Raw genomic sequence first — 12,633 nt, 5'->3', positions numbered from 1 at the left:
TTATGGTGTATGTAAATATTCCTCAACTTCCCCCCTTTTGTCTAAATTAAAAAGAAAGGGTCTAACTCTAACACAGTAAAATTAATAGGACCAATTATCAAGTAAGGATTATATTTACAATGTCCAGTCCATTTATATTTGTCAATTTCTATTATTTGTCAATACTCTATTATCTATCCCTATCTTGATGAGTACAAAGGTTTATACCTAAACCACTGTTTATAACTTGTATTAACATCCTAAAATATTTTTTAGACCTTAAAGAGTTGTTTCAGATAAACAACTTAAGCTTTTATGTCTCTCAACCTTTATAAACTTTATATCTCCTTTGTAAGTTTCTTTTTCAAATTTGGTAACAAAGAAAATGTTATAACTATCTAGTCTTTAACCCCCATCAGAGACTCAAGAAGGATATAATATTACCTGAGAAAACAGGAAGTGCAGAGCAAACAACTTCCTAGACTATAGAAATGACAGAAACATCTGGCTGCCTGGACAGTCACTCAATGCTGGACAGTCTGCAATGCTGGGGCATCCATCTTTGGCCTATAGATCTAGAATATCTGACAGATTTTCCTATGAAGCAGGAATTCTGAAGAACTTGTCTTGGCAAAGTTCAGCAGTCACTTTCTTTTGTGTCCTGCTTGTCCAATTTGGACAGCATACTGTCAGCAGTTGAGGCAAGGGCATCTTTGATGCTCATCATCCTTTTTTTTTAAGTAAACTGGTGCTGTCAGGAGCAGACATGTCTCACTGTCATTAAAAAGCCTTAGGTTATTAAAACATTAAATGCCATATTCTGTGGGTCTCTGAAATGTTTGAAGATGACCTATCTAAATATATCTCTGTTTAACCTTGAAAATATGCCTAACATGACTACAAATTTGATTATTACAGATGACTAACTATTAACCTATATTTTTAAATTATACATTACATTTCTTTAAATGAGCTGCACAGGTACAATACTTTAAATAAGAGTAGAAACATATATACAGTACAACAAAACTAACCTTAAATTTGTATCAATATACAAAAATATACATAACGATGTAAAGAGTTTAAGACTAGTAGTTGCTTTTTAGTTTAAAAGTAGATTCAATAATCTACCCTTTTTCCTATTATTCCTATACCCTTCCTGAACAATGGCAAACATCCATAGCCCACAAAATGACCCAAAATCACCCACTCTACCTCTTGGGAATGTGAGCGATGCATTTTCTAGCATTTACAACTTAAATTAACCTGTCTCTTTCAATCTACATTCTGCCATGTGGTCAGTTACCTCTGTTCTGTACCAAATGCCCAACTTCTTCAGAGCCTCTGGCAAAATCTGGACACCTAGATTCCTCCTCTTCCTCGTTCTTTGCCTGGAAGTCCCGCCTATTCTCTCCTGCCTAGCTATTGGCCAGCCAACTCTTTATTAAACCAATCAGAAGGCCCCTTGGGCAAAGACGCATCTTTATGGTGTACACAAATATTCCGTAACACCCACATGCACTGCTGATATTCCAGGGGAAAGGAACATATGGGAAGAAAATGGTGAGAGAACCATGTTATACATTAGAATGTGCGGAATGTAGACACAATAAAAAGGGTGGGTGCCGGCTCCAACACTGACAGGGAATGGTGAGCCACCTAGCTGATTCTCTACGTACTACCAAACTCTTAAAAACTACCATCGTTTATTATTTGTCCAAATGAATCACACCTGTCAACAAAAATAACTAAGATTGAGCACAGCTTTAAAAAAATGTTCGCAAATCTACTGGGAAACATGCACAGGAAAAGTAATTAATGGGGGAATATTTCTCAATAGACAATTATGAATCATCAGATAAACACTTCAAGAGAAAAGAATTCGCGAGCTGAAAGATGTAACCAAGCGATGGCTCCAGAATAAAGCCAAAGGAGCCATGAGATTAAAAGGGGGAAGTTAATAAATGCAAGGAGGTCGGGGCTGCAGATGGCTCAGTGGTTTACCGCTCTTGCTGCTCTGGCAGAGATCTTGGCTCCCAGCACCCACGTGGCAGCTCACAACTATATCTAACTCACCTGACCTCCTTGCCCAGGACATGCATTCCTCCTATTGCTATTCTGGGCATGTGTCCCTATTGTGTGTTGTTTGAACACATTACTTGGCCTAAGGAGGAGAATCCGGGTGGAACACAGGCCCTGGGACCTGTTGTCTGCTTTGGCCTTACAAACCTGTGAGTTTTCAGTTCTCACTAGCTGAGATCATTAGACAAGCACTTCTGTGAGTGACCAAGGAAACCAAGTGAGACTCATGCTACACCGTGAGAGTTCAGCTTCCTTAAACCGAATCCTTCCTGGCTCTCTACCTGGCAGAAGTATAGACTCTCAGGTATATTCGGAGGCAGCCGAATGTGAGGCTGGGAACCTACGGGAACACAGAGTCATCACATGCTACCCACCGCCAACTCCCTGGACCCTGCTGCATCAAAACCCTCTTCCGTGCCTAGGAAACCCAGCTTCTGCAAACATTTCTGATCATAATCCCGTTTCTCAGGCCTACCTTCCTAAACAGCATGCTACAGCAGGAATTATTCAGGCCTTCAGTGCCACTCATAGGGGTGTTAGATGTGAATAAAGTTGTTTGTTTGAGGAAGGAAAGAGAACATGATTCTGTAAGCAAAGTGTGTGGGATGTTTGATTAGTATACAGAGACTTCTCTGAGACAAATTCTGAGTCAGAAACTGCACCACTAAAATATCATTCATCTAAATCCTAAGATGAGTATGATAAGCAAAGCCAAGCACATTCCACTAACAAATGTCTCCTCCTTGTCCCCAAGTTACCTCTCTGTAGACAGTGTCCCTTTTACCTTCCTGATTTGTCTACTTTTGTCCCTCCACCTCTCTCTTCCCTTTGTTCAAATGCCCATTCAACATCCCAACAACTTTAACCCCCCAAATACCAGTGCCCACCAGGAGCCTTCCCTTCCCCCATGAGTGAGGTACACAGGCAACTGTAAGACGCTGGAAATGATCTGAAATAAATGCTGTTTTTCAAATAATTTCAGACATCCTTACACCAAATAGAGGTGCACAAATATTCATGAAAGAATTCTTTCAGCCACACACGGCCAGTTTGTTATGAGTCATTCTGAGCTTTGGGTGCTAAAAGGCAGTCGGACTAGCCAGGAAGAGAGCATGGGATAATACTTCTACTGCAGTGAGGGCAGTGGCCAGGAGTGGACTCCCAAAGATGTCAAAAGCATGGCCCCCTAAGAGCCATGATTTCTAGTTAAATTTTATGGAAGCCTTTATTCACCCACTCATTCACCCATGCAAAGACACACACACACCACATACAACACAGGCACACACACAAACACATGCACACAACACACACATACATACACTGCACACAGATAAACACACATACATACTACACACACATACACACCACACACACCACACACACATACGTGCACACACACAACACACACATATACACATACACACCACACACACATGCACACACACTATGCATACCACATACACAATACACACACACATATATACACACACCCCACACACATACATGCACACACACACACACACACACACACACACACACTTTGCCCATCATTCTGGAGAGAAAGCACTCATACAACATTAACTAACCCTCCAGTGGTGTTAAACTTGAAGCTGGAGAGCAAGTTCAGAAGCAAAAATCAGGAGGAAGAAAAGGGTCCTTTAATCAAATCTCTGCCCCAGCACAGCATCTGGATGGAACTTCAAAAAAGAAAAAAGAAAAAGAAAAAGTGAGTCGCAACCTATAGTGATCCAGTTGCCTATGGATCACAGCTGGTGACCCACTCCACAACATGCTGTGTCCTGAGGAAGGCACTCCGCTCACCTAAACAGAGAAGCAGTGGGGGAAAGGGCACGGTTTCCCTCTGTTTAGACCAAGTGGGAAACTCCAGAGAAGGAAATCTACTTAAAACCCTGCCATCCCTTAAACACTCAAGGCGAATCGGAGACAAACACAACCATCCCCAATGCTAGCACCCACTACTCTGTAGCAAGCCCGGCCGTTTTCACTTTGCCTCTACCACAGAGTACACCAGCCACAAGGGCGATAGGGACAGGAAACGTCCTGTGGGCGTCTCGTCTCCCAGGCCTTACCTCAAGCCTTAAGCTGACAGAACAGCATTTTATCAGGCTGCTATCCCACCACCCCAGCACACTGAGTGGGAGGAGAGTGTTTTGCATTTGAGGCTGGACTGTCAAATGCATACCAGAGGGACCACTCCGTGCAGCTCCAGGGAATGTCCCCACTCAAAGTCAGCCGGGACCTGCTGGGTCGATTTCACTGGTGTGCACAAAACTCGAATTGATCCTATGAGCCATTATGAATTATCCCCTAGTATTCCTTAAAGCTAAAAGCCCCTGTTCCAGGGCCTTCTCCGTTTCTCTTATCTTGTGTAAGACCCTGGCCCCACGGAGTAAGACCCTGAAGGATAGAGGGTGTGGGTGTGCTCAGGACCTCGGGGCCATCACCAAAATCACTACACTGTGCTTCAGAGCAGATCTCAGCCCACATAGCATCTTGTGGTTGGTTCCTTGCCAAGGCACCGGCTTTACATGGTGGATTTTTTTCCTCTAGACCAGCCAGTCCTTTCAGCCTTCCCCTGGGAGGACAGCTGCCCTCACGGAAGGTGTACCCCAGCAGTTACTGATGCCAGGTGTACCCCAGCAGTCACTAATGCCAGGTGTACCCCAGCAGTCACTGATGCCAGGTGTACCCCAGCAGTCACTGATGATGCCAGGTGTACCCCAGCAGTCACTGATGTCAGATGTACCCCAGCAGTCACTGATGCCAGGTGTACCCCAGCAGTCACTGATGATGCCAGGTGTACCCCAGCAGTCAGGTGTACCCCAGCAGTCACTAATGCCAGGTGTACCCCAGCAGTCACTGATGCCAGGTGTACCCCAGCAGTCACTGATGCCAGATGTACCCCAGCAGTCACTGATGCCAGGTGTACCCCAGCAGTCACTGATGCCAGGTGTACCCCAGCAGTCACTGATGATGCCAGGTGTACCCCAGCAGTCACTGATGATGCCAGGTGTACCCCAGCAGTCACTGATGCCAGGTGTACCCCAGCAGTCACTGATGCCAGGTGTACCCCAGCAGTCACTGATGATGCCAGGTGTACCCCAGCAGTCACTAATGCCAGGTGTACCCCAGCACTTACTGATGGCAGGTGTACCCCAGCAGTTACTAATGTCCTCTGCTTTTCACGGGTCCTCAGCAGGCTGTAAGAGATCTAAACTTCCCCAGTGTTTTCAGTTTGAATACTATGTGTGTGTGACCTTCATTAGGAGAACAAGGAGCCTTTAAAATGGATGCCGGATACTCGTCCCTTGTCTCAGTACAATGAGGACATAAAGTTTTCTGAGATAAATTACTAAAGTTAGTGATTCAGCACATGGTCCATCCAAAGAGAAGAGCAGATTCTAGTGAGACTGACAGCCACTAAAATATCACATACCTCTCTCAAGGACAGTTGAGGGCATTTCCAGTTACCTGGGTATTGCAGGCACGGTTGCCAGTTATTTTGTTTTTTGTGGACTAAACATTAAATTTTTTTATTTTGATATTTTTCATTGAAATGGGATTACATCACTTTCCACCTCCCCTTTTAAACTCTAGCTTCTCCTCGCTATGCTTCTCCTCGCTATGCTCGCCCTAGCCCACTTCCCCTCCACTCTCAAGTCAACAATGCCTTTATCATTGTTATATGTGTGTGTATGTATGTATGCATATGTATGTGTGTGTGCATGTGCACATGTATATATGTGCCAGATACATAAATAGCACACACAGAATCTGTTCCTGTTGTTTGTGTGCTATGGTTTTAGGGCTGACTACTCTACTATGGATAATCAACAATGGAGCTGACTCATCCCTGCAGAGGCTCACTGACAGTCAACAATTTCCCATCATTCTTTGTCTAAGGGTAGGGACCTCCTCATGACTTCCCCTCCACCTTAGTATGTCCATCGGTATTGCTGTTGTTCCAGCCTTGTTTGTGCAGCCATTTCTAAGAAAGACCGTTTCGCAGCAGAGATCCCATGTCCTGGATCTTTGCTCCCTCTCTTACTCAGCGTTCACTGAGCCGTAGATGCAGGAGCTCTGATACAGATGTACCCACTGGGGCTGGATGCCCCATGAGCCACTGCTGTGGAATAACCCTCTTGTTCACTGTGAAGATTTGTTACTCGAACTGGTTTAATAAAATGCTGATTGGCCAGTGGCCAGGCAGGAAGTATAGGCGGGATGACCAAACTAAGGATAATGAGAGGGAGAAGGGCATAGTCAGGAGTGGCCAACCAGGTACATGCAATGTTAATAAAAGTACCACTATGTGGCAGAGTGTAATTAAGGAATGCAGGTTAACTTAAAATGTAAGAGCTGTTAGTAATACTAAGCCTGAGCTGTTGACCAAGCATTTCTAATTCATATTCAGCCTGAGTCAGTTGTTTGGGACCAGATGATTGGGACAAAAGAAATGATCTGTCTCCATTTACAAGCTACTGATCTCTGCATTGTGTTCAGAAAGGAACATGGGAAAATAATGACAGACACAAAGGACTTCTTTAAAAACCCGTGCTTCATTAAGTTGGAAAAAATCTGTTAACCTGGATCATCTCCTTTATTTTGGGTCATTGGGCCAAGGGTCTATAAATTTTGTTTGTCTTCTCAGAAAACCAGCTCTTGGATTTATTGATTATTTATATTGTTTTTATTTCATTAATTTCTGCTTTTGTTTTTATCATTTCTTGTCTACTGGCTTTGGGTTTGGTTTGTGCCTCAGTTAGGGTTTCTATTGATGTGAAGAGATACCCTAATCACTGCAACTCTTATAAAGGACAACATTTCATTGGGGCTGGCATACAGTTGAGAGGCTTAGTCCATTGTCATGGTAGCATGCAAGCAGACATGGTCCTGGAGCCGAGAGTCCTTAGTCTTGATAGGCAGGCAACAGGAAGAGACTGAATCACACTAAGCCTCGCTTAAGCTTCTGAAACCTCAAAGCCTGCCCACAATGACATACTTCCTACAACAAGCCACACCTATTCCAACAAGGCCACACCTTCTAATAGTGCCACTCCCTACGGGCCTATGGGGGCCATTTTCATTCAAGTCACCACAGTTTGTTATCTTTTCTTAATTCTTAACTTGCATCATTGTCCCTTATTTGTAACTGTTCTTATTTTTTTAACAGGAGACACTCTAGACTTTAAATTTCTCTCTTAGAACTGCGCTTAATGTGTCCCAGAGGTTCTGTTGCGTTGCATTTTCATTTTATTTCCTTCTTGATTCTTTTTTCTTTGACCCATTTATCATTCACTAATGAGCCGTTTCATCTCCATGAGTTCATACTCTTACTAGCATTCTGCTTGCTGTCAGCTTTAATGCTAATGGCCAGACAGGATACATGAGAGTATTTCAATTTCTCTATGTTTGTTTAGTTTTGCTTTGTGTCCCAGCATGTAGTCTACAGAGAAGCTTCCACACACCACTGAGGAGAATGTATGCTCTTTGGTGTTTGGGTGGGAGATTCTACACGCAAAATCCAAAGGTTGACACAAATTAGATAAAAGCAATCCAGAACCTACCTGGGTGGAGTACACATGGATTTGCTGAAGGGCTTGTCTCAGGCTCTGCTGCTGCTTGGCCCAGCACCTCCTTCGTTGGCCCTGCTTCCCAGCGAAACTGCTTGTAGGCCAGTAGCACACCGCTGCTCTTTCTTGCTAATACCCTCTGTATTGGCCACAGAAGGGTTCTGGGTGTCCCAGACTTGGGAGTCCACCTGAGAGGCTGGGAAAGGAAATTACATTTTGGAATCAGTAGAATGGGTGGCTAGGAGGAGGAGAGGAGCTGCTGGTGAGTCTGGGATTAGGCGAATGGGGGGGGGCAAATGAAATAGAAGGATGGGATAATATATTGGAATTCTTTTATGAAAGGGGCGGGGTTAGATGTATAAGAACCCAGTTTTCTCTCTGCCTGAGAGGGTTCTGATAGTGGGAAGGAGCGGCTGTCTGCTGGGGTCCAGAGAAGTAGTGGGAGGTGCCTCTGGTTCAGATGGCAGAGCTAGGAGCATGTGAGCATGTGAGCATGAGAGCATGTGAGCATGTGAGCGTGTGAGCGTGTGAGCGTGTGAGCGTGTGAGCGTGTGAGCGTGTGAGCATGTGAGCGTGTGAGCATGTGAGCGTGTGAGCGAGGAGCATGTGAGCATGTGAGCATGTGAGCGTGTGAGCATATGAGCATGTGAGCATGTGAGCGAGGAGCATGTGAGCATGTGAGCGAGGAGCATGTGAGCATGTGAGCGAGGAGCATGTGAGCATGTGAGCGAGGAGCATGTGAGCATGTGTGAGGTGACCCAGGCAGTTGGAAAATGGGCAGTTGCAGATGACCCCGATGTAGGATCCTGGCGCCTCCAGTGCTCGGAGAGCCTATTAAGTCTTGGCACCAATGTTATTCACTGTGAGAAAAGAGGCCACAAGATATACAACAAAATCCACTTTAGAGTTTTATTAGTTAAGAGTGGGGGGCATGTGCACACACCTGTCTGGAAGAAATGTGGCAAGAGAGAGCAAGTGGGTGGGGTGTACCTGCTTTTAAAGGTCACTTCGCGCATGCGTATGGGGGCTTACATAGCCATGGCACACATACGCAAGGATTACGTGGTCACGTTGCACAAGGCCCTGGGATGACTTGGCATTTTGCCTGAATGCTGATGGCGCATGCTCCGCCAACCCCGGAAATAATAACACCATTGCCCCATTGCCGTTCAGTTGCAGGAACCTACCCGGTACATTATCCAAGCTCGGTACCCACTCTCACTCCAGAGCCTTAGGGAATTTAAACCTATCGTCTCTGACCTTCTAAGAAAACAGCTACTTCAACCCACCCCTTCTCCTTCCAACACCTCTATACCTGCAGTTAAAAACCTAATGGAACTTACCGCCTGGTTCACTAATTCCCCAGTGGTCCCCTCCATCCTGTGTGCCTAAACCTACACCCTTCATTCCACCATCAGGAACCTCCCATTCCTCAGTTCTGGATCTGGAGGATGCTTTCTTCCCTATCCCTCTCAGCATCCAGTCTCAAAATACCTTCGCTTTCCCCTGGACTGACACTGACACTCACCTCTCCACACAGCTCCCTTGGACTGTTCGACCCTAGGGGTTCGGTGACAGCCCACACCTAATGTGGCCAGGTTCTAGCTTCTGACTTATTCTCTTTGTGTCTCTCTAAATCTAAACTGATACAGCGTGTAGATGATATTTTACTTCATAGCCCATCTTTAAAAATTAGCCAAATTAACACCTCTGTTCCTCTAAACTGCTTGTCCAGTCAGGGATATAGTCTCACCTCCCAAGGTTCAACTGTCCACTCCTCAGGTCACTTACTTGGGTCTAACAATTACCCCCAACCCACAGGGCCATTACTTTTAGATAGAAAGGAGCTAGTCCAGTCTCTTGCAGTCCCCTCTTCTATAGAGGAGATTTTTATCGTTCCGAGGAATAGCTTGCCTCTTACATTCCAGGTTCCCCTCTTTTTCTCTCCTTGCTCACCCCTTTTACGAGGCAGCTCCTGGCTCTCCACGGGAACTTCTATTTAATCCTGTTACTGAGTCCCTTCAGGAGCTCGCTGGTCCCCAGGCCCCAGCTCTTCGTCTTCCAGACCTAACTCGTCCCTTCTCCCTCTATGTAACAGACGAGGAGGGACGAGGGGCGTGCCCTTGGAGTCCTAGGCCACCAGCTGGGACCTTCCTTTACACCTGTAGCATTATCTTTCCAAAAAAAAAAAAAAAGCAAAAGCTAGATGGTCCCACGCAGGGATGGGCACCCTGCAAACCTGCGTTGGCAGCTGCTGAGCTCCTCATTCGAGCATCAGAGAAACTGACCTTAGGTCCCCCAACACCGTCTTCTGCCACCACACCCTGTCCCATCTCTTAACTTATAGAGGCTTGCAAACCCTACCTCCTTCCCTAGTTCTTTCTCTCCAGGTGGCACTGGTGGAAAATGCCACCCTTACTTTCCAGTCCTGCCCACCCCTCGATATCACAAACCTCCTCCCTCAGCCCAACACTAACTACTCTCCATCTCATTCCTGCATTGAAACCTTAGAGGAACTATATGCCGCATCCTTCACACACACAGGAAGGAGGGCACAGTACCTCAGGCCACCTATGCATGGTACACAGAGGGCAGTTCTGTTTTACATTGGGGGGACCCGCAGAGCAGGCTATGGCAGTGTCAGATACCAGGGTGCTGGAGTAACTCCCCACCCACACTACTAACCAGCAGGCTGAACTAATAGCTCTCACCCGTGCCTATCAGTGAGCACAGACTCCAAATATCCTCCTGTCCCATGTTGCTATCAGGAAACAGCGCAGGCTACTCACTACAAAAGGAGGATACACAACTAATACTCAGGTCAAATTATTGCCATAGTAAAGGCCTCCCACCTCCCCAAAGCTTTAGGGATTACTCACGGCCGGTCTCAGCAGACCAACAGCTCCATTATCTCTAAGGGAATAAACCTGACTGAGGAGGCAGCTGCAGCCCTCAGAGACCCAGACTCAGCTCGCCCACCACAGGGAATCCACACAGCACAGACTGCATCCTCACAGTTAGCCCTGACACTCGACACGTCCTGTCTACACCATCTCTTCCATCCTAACAGGCAGGCTCTGTTGCATTCTGTTAGTCTCACCTCCAGCCCACCCCTGAGGACTCACAGTTCTTACAAACTACCACTGCCTCTCGTAAAATCCGCCAAAAGTCAGACCCCAATTCCAAATATCGTAGCTTCCCTTTTTCTACCCACCAGGCCAGGGGATCCCTCCCGGGAACTGACTGGCAACTTGATTTTAGTCACATGCCCACACTCAGACGGGTTAAGTATCTCCTGGTTCTAGAAGTCACTTTTTCCAGGTGGGCTGAAGCTCTTCCAATAACTATAACAAAAGGACTCAGATAGCTTCTGACCTCCTCTGGGAGATTACTCCCCGATTTGGAATCTCTCCAGTCTGCAAACAGCCCTAAATTCACCTCCCAGATTTCCCAGACATATCTAAAGCTCTCAGCATCCCTAGGCATTTTCATATCCCGTACCACCCCCAGTCCTGAGGAAAGAGAGAATGAACTAACCGTTCCCTAAACATATTCTTGATAAAGTGTCACAGGAACTTTACCTTGACTGGGTAAAACTCATTCAGGCTCAGGACTCTCCCCAAACGAGCCCTTTCCATCTTACCCTTTGAACTCACGTATGGGCGGCCGGTTCTAACACCTGCTCTCACCTAATACTCCCCATTCCCCAATCACCTGCTTACACCCTAACTCCACCATCTCTGTTCCCTCCCATGGAACTTTACCGACAGCTCCCTACCTCGACCATGTACCAGTCCTTGTCCATCTCCAGTTAACATCGGGGACCAGGTCCTTCTCTCTCCTCCAGACCAACTCTCCTCACCCTTTCCCCCTAAATGGCAGGGCCCTTCAAGGAAATTTTTGTAACTCCCCCAGCTGCTAAGCTTGAGGGCCTTCCTCATTGGATTCACTTGTTTCCTCTCAAACCCTTTCCACCCCCACCTCAAGCTACTCTCTCCTCATACACAGTGACTCAAACAGGGCCCTGTTCCCTTAAGTTCCAGAGGACACCGAGATCAACTGCTCTCTCTCCAATTCCAGGAAAATGAGGTCTCACACTGAAACCCTACTCAACTCTACTGGATTGGGAACCCCATATGTTTTCTTTCTTGAACCCCTTTCCACACTCTCCTGTCTCTGCTGAACACACCCTGCTTCATCAATCTCCCCTCTGTGTCTTCAAATTTCTAACTAAGGACTCAGCTGTTGTTACAGGGACCACCATTAGGCACAGAGCCGGAGGCACGAGGACTGTCAGACATACTCAGGGCATAAGAAACAGTAGCACTCTGGAGATAGTCACACCCCGGATTTAAAGGGGTGACTCACAAAACAAATTTTAATATAATAAGTTTATTATTTATTGTCTATCTCTTAAATGTTAAGGTGATATCACCAAGATAAAAAAGAAACAGGTGCCTTAAGGTTTGTTTCAAATGGGAATTAAAAGGTTTAATTGGTAACTCCTTTCCCTCATCATGTGACTGTCCATAATTTTAACACTAACCAATACGATTCTGATAAACTCTATCAGAGTACTGAACACTACACTCCATCACTATGTTATCATAGCCACAAATCCAGGATTTTAAATTTGCTTTTCAATTTGTTGTTTTTCAATGTGTCTAAAACTTGTCTCTTAAAAGTTCTCGTAAGCTCCAGGAAACTTGAATTGGACCCACCCAAACAGGTCAGATTCACCTTTCCCTGATCCTAGGGACCCCTTCTCTCATCTTGGGACCCTCTTGGGAACCCCCCCAATCTTGGGACTCTTCTCCCTCATTACCAGAATTTAAGAAAAGTTTTCTAAACCTCATCTTCAGCCTTGCCAGCATCTTGCTGGGTCTGAGCTGTCAGGTTGAAGCATCCCCTGAAGATTCCACAGAGCTCAAACAGGGAAGACAACCCGTCACCTCCGGGACAAGCCCCCTGTTGG

At 45.9% G+C, this 12,633-nt stretch overlaps 1 long non-coding RNA gene across 2 annotated transcripts in view; it reads right to left on the bottom strand.

The window, feature by feature from the left end:
- Nucleotides 1-11,534, bottom strand: part of LOC110342482 — a 49,977-nt gene extending 38,443 nt beyond the window's left edge. The window contains exons 1-2 of one of the 2 annotated variants that reach the window (XR_002384563.2): nucleotides 11,437-11,534; nucleotides 7,653-7,854 (exon numbers count right to left, since the gene is read on the bottom strand). This is a non-coding gene — a long non-coding RNA (uncharacterized LOC110342482). Of the gene's footprint in view, nucleotides 1-7,652; nucleotides 7,855-11,301; nucleotides 11,372-11,436 lie in introns of those variants that run through there. The other variant, XR_002384562.2, reaches the window with a different exon arrangement.
- Between the last annotated feature and the right edge of the window lie 1,099 nt (nucleotides 11,535-12,633).

Source organism: Mesocricetus auratus, unplaced genomic scaffold, assembly GCF_017639785.1.
Source record: "Mesocricetus auratus isolate SY011 unplaced genomic scaffold, BCM_Maur_2.0 Super-Scaffold_100013, whole genome shotgun sequence".
NCBI classification, from domain to species: domain Eukaryota; kingdom Metazoa; phylum Chordata; class Mammalia; order Rodentia; family Cricetidae; genus Mesocricetus; species Mesocricetus auratus.
The sequence above is the reverse complement of the archived record's forward strand: the minus strand, read 5'-3'. Positions and strand labels throughout refer to the sequence as shown.